The sequence below is a fragment of the Pyrus communis genome, chromosome 12 (assembly GCF_041283825.1).
Source record: "Pyrus communis isolate YQ-2024b chromosome 12, ASM4128382v1, whole genome shotgun sequence".
NCBI classification, from domain to species: Eukaryota; Viridiplantae; Streptophyta; class Magnoliopsida; order Rosales; family Rosaceae; genus Pyrus; species Pyrus communis.
The window spans coordinates 5723078-5728153 of NC_142576.1; positions in this window are offsets into that span (position 1 = coordinate 5723078).

A 5076-nucleotide genomic window follows, 5' to 3' on the forward strand; every position below is an offset into this window, starting at 1 on the left:
GGTTATAATTATTATAACTTTAAAGAGACCATTTGTTTGTAGTCGTTGGATTTTTATCCAACGGTCCACACTTGTTGATCATGAGGATCCCCATACAAAGATCAGGAGAGGATCATGATCCTATTTTGGATAGCTTAGGGTCCATATTATATTATGTTTGATATTAAATTATACATGATATTATGATGTGGCAATCTTAAGGCCTGCAATATTCATAATCCGTTGAATGTGACCCGGAAAAAGCCTCTGTCTCTTGTAAAACAATAAGGGAGAAATGCTTGATTTTATGTAAGCATATTGGTGGAAACGATTTGAGATTGGGAACTTAGGGTGCAAGGCAGAATGCTCTAAAAATGAAATGAACTACAAGCTTCTTAAGAAGAGATTTTTCAGTGTGTCAGAAACACGGTTCAATACACATTATCATAATACAATTGGTGATTTTTTTTTTTTATTTATAAATTTCCAAATAATTGTATTATGATACTTGATGTATCGAACCCATGTCCCTGGTACACTGAAAAATTTCTTCTTATTAAGAGAGAGGTGCTTGATGATTAGGACTCGATATTTCCACGTAGACTCATGCCATTAGTTGTCTTCATATCATGTTAAGGAGATAATGTCGACACACAATTAGCTATTCATTAGAAAAAGGTGAGGAAATTAAATGGTAGCTATAGCTACATATACATCTCCTAAGTATTTGGAGGAGGTCATAGTTAATCATAATTGGCTAGATAATGTTTGTTTAATTAAAGAAAGACTTTGGACGCAACCTCGTGCAAATTTACAATTACCAAATGCCGTCTTATGTTAACAGCAATCAATTCAAATTGCAATACTATAATCTTCATAATTAGGATAAGGATGACCCGCCGTTTCTGCATAATGCTATTCTGCAGAAAAAAAACTTGAATCCATTTGTTTAAACTAATTCAGACCATCTACATTCTGCTGAGAGGGTAATATGCGCGTCAATTAATTGATTAATTATTAGTTAAATGTGATTATGTAATCAGATTGCGTGAATTATTATGTTGTTTGCAGTCTTAATTAGAATCTCCTCCAACTTCCCATATTCTTATCTTTCACCTTGAGCGATCCTGGGATTACATTCATTTTGTAATCTGCCCAAAACGTTGGAGTTATAAACTATTATTCAACATAGTACAAGTTCAATTGATACGGAAACTGTAGATTTGGATTAACCAAATTCTTAGGCTCCACTTGATGAGATTATATCAGATAATATAGCTGGGGAGGTGATTTCTGCAAATCATTTTCTTAATGTGTACACTTGTGTTTATTTACGACATTTGGATTGAATAAACTAAAGAAAAATCAAGAAAGACAGAAATAAACAACAATATACAGGTAGATAAAATGTGTATATGCTGAAATTATTTCCATACGTTGCATGCATTAGAGATATTGATTGAATATTTTATAAGAGCATATCTTTAGAGATCTTCATATTTCTTAGGCTCTCTACATGGAAGATGTCGAAGCATGAAGGTCTCTAGGCTCTCTACCAACATAACTCTGGCCGTATTCGAACACGTAAAGCATACTCTTCTTTCTTTGACTTGTCATTGATCTACGTATTACGTATTATTCTTGATGATTGTCATGGATTTTTCCTGCTTTGGAGGCCACAAAAAAAGGGATCTTCATATTCAGATCATTATTATATGAATTAATCTCTCAATAACGTGATATACCGTTCATTAGTCTTGGTAACCCTTCTCGTTATCTTCTTCGTGGACTAATTAAGATTAAGAAAATTCACCATGATGTAGACGTATATTAATAATTACGTATCAACACAGCAACGCATGAAGCATTGCAATGTAATTGCGAAATTATATGTTCATCATGGTTAATTATCGTGACCTAATTAAGTCATTGTGGTTTAGAGCTGACTTTCACAATCCTATCTATTAACCGAATAAAAAATATATATCAAATCGAATTTTATCAGCACATCTATATCCATGCAGATTGTTAATCATCTCCTAATTCAAACGTTAGTTAATATAATTAAGTATCTTGTCACATATGCAATACACGCATTCCCACATGCTGCAAATTGGATAATTGTGGCAATATTGGGGGGAACAGTAATATACATCTGCATACTTGTCCTCAAGTTGATAAAAAAATGCTTCTTGATGCCCTGAAATAATGTTTGCTCAAAAGAAACTAATCTCTGGTGTCCAATCAAAGAAACGGGCAATCTAATCAGTCAACAAGTAAAAACAACTTTAGAGTACATGTTCTTGGTCAATGCCTTCCCTATCCAAAAGCTTCAAGTTATCCTCAAGTATTGATTTGAAGGAACAAATGCAGAAGACAAAACTGATAGTAAAATATTAGGTTTTTATTAAGTTGGGTCAAGTTTTCAACTAACAAATTCTGCACTTGTCGTTTTATTTGATCTTATTTTCTTATTGCCTTGTGTCTGATCAAGTCTCTGAATGCTGTCCATAACAATTGTGTCGGACCAGATTTTAATATCGAAGTTTAGAATGCATGCATGATCGAAAGTAAACGTGATGGTCTTCATCAAAGTGATGAAATGGGAAGTCTCTGTCTTGATGTTTGTATTGTATTCCTTGATTGATATTTTAAACTAAATCTTAATAATATATCAGAAGCAACGACACATGGTTCAATAGGTCAAATATGCTGAACAGTGTATTAGAAGTTTTGAACATTGTATGAAATTATAAGGAATATCTTTGCCATACTGATTTTTATGACACTTTAGAGCGTGCCTTTTATTTTATATATTATACATAATGAATTAACAAGCTTGGAATTAATTACTCACACTTGATGGTGAAAACCCAAATGGGCAAAATAAGCTAGCATGGGCATGCTTTTATTTGTGAGATATAGGAATTTTGGTCATTTTTATACCATAGTACTGTTGGTATTGACATCATAGCTCACCCATTTTGTATGTAAATACGCAGAGCTTTCTCACACCATAGCTCAAAGTCTACAAGCCTTGCTTAACCTAGCTTTCTAGTTATATAGATATATAATTGAGCAAAATCATAGCAACATGCTATCTTTTGTGATTTTTTAATTTTATCTTCTATCAAGGTATATGTTGATTCTAAAGGTGTTTATATAATTAAGAAACGTTAAGATATTAATCTGGATTACAAAGTCGAAAGACATCTACTTACTTGAATCTCTCTACAACCACCCATAAGAGTTTTTCTATTTTCTTTTTAAGAAGGTACGATTCATTAAGACGAATAAAACGTACAAGTTGATGATAGGGTACATATGGGCCTTAATAAAAACTTGTCTAGGATTTCAACTCGTTCGAAGAAAAAAAGATTGTCCTGCACAAGGAACTATCCTCAACGAAATGTAAGGGAAACATTACAATTGATTATCTTCTAATAAAGCCTCTAAAATCAAATCTGGATGGTCTCCTTCCCAGGGTACTTCGACGGAAGCACCCAGTCCCATACGAGCCAATCTATGGGCAACGTTGTTTGCTTCCCGATGCACAAACTGCAGCATAATACCATTGATACCATGTAAAGCTCCTGTGATGTCATTGATTATGGATCCCAATAGTGAATTATCTTCCTCTTACCGACTCACAGCTGCAATGGCCACACTCGAGTCCCCTTCCAATACCACGGTTGAGGTAAAATTTAGATGTTCAAGGAAAAAGTCCACAGCTCTTCTAGCCGCATTCAACTCAGCATGAAGACGAGATCGATGATACTTGGCACAGATACCCAAAAGTTGCAGCAAAGGAAGCTGCCATTACCATCTCGCACCGTAAGAGCTTTTCTATTAGTTATAATACCTAATAAAGAGTATTATATAAGTGTAATGTGCATATATAACAGAAATAGAAACCCTTAATTTATATAGAGTACAGAACCATAATGACATAGATATGCATCATAAGGCCATGCATCTATACTTGTTAAGTAGGTCCATAATAGGATAAGAAGCCTTATTGATCATATTATATATTTATTCTCACAAAACCTTAGATCAAGGCCAAGTTTTAACAACTCAGATTTATTAATTTCTTTTTCTTTCGTATTTAAGGAAAATGTTATAACCCGTTTGTAAACTGCTTATAGGTACATTTTTATTGAATATTTAAGCACAAAAACAAAAACAAAAAAATTAGTAAAAAGAATTTGTACTGCCCGTCGTTTTGTTGGCCCAACATCTCTAAAATGTCCTACATAAATTTTACAAATCTTACGGTTCAACAAAAATGACGCAAAATAAGTTTTATGATTGTTTTTGTAGAAATTCAGAAAACCAATTAAAAACAATGAGTGTTTGCTTACATTATTTCTGAAAGCTTATTTTTTAATATTTCTGTGGATATTAAGAAAAATGTTCTAATGGATTTTGGTAACAACATAGTCATATTTGAAAATTACAGATATATTTTTTGGTAACAACATAGTCATTTTTTAATATTAAAAAACATTAATAAGAATACTGGTGTGTCCTTCATCGGCGAAAATATCTCCAAAAATCCCTCATGGATTTTAAGAAGATTATGATGCTGCAATACATTCCTAACTGTGCATTAAGTCTAGCAGTCCAAAGCAGTGCATGAAGCATGTTCATGGTTCATGATCTAATTAAGACAAGTGGTTTAAATCCGACCTCGATAATCCTAGCTATCAGTTGGCCGCTGAAACAAAAGTGTATATAGGCCAAATAATTAAGCATCAAATTGACATGTTAGTTATTGTAATTATCTTGTATATGGGAATAGAAGCTAGATTGTTATATTCATCTTCACACTTGTCCTCAAGTAGCTAGATATAAATAAATCATGATGCCGGGAAATAATGTTTGCTGATCAGAAGATACTAATCTCTGGCATTCAATCAAAGAACGAGCCATATAATCAGTCAACAGATAAAACAAGTTTAGAGTACATGTTCTTGGTCCAGCTCTTCTTCCCTATCCAAAAGGCTTCAATTATCTTCAAGTATGTTAATTTGAATAATAAAATGCAGAAGGACAAAACTGATGCTCAGTAAAATATTAGGTTTAGAACAAGTT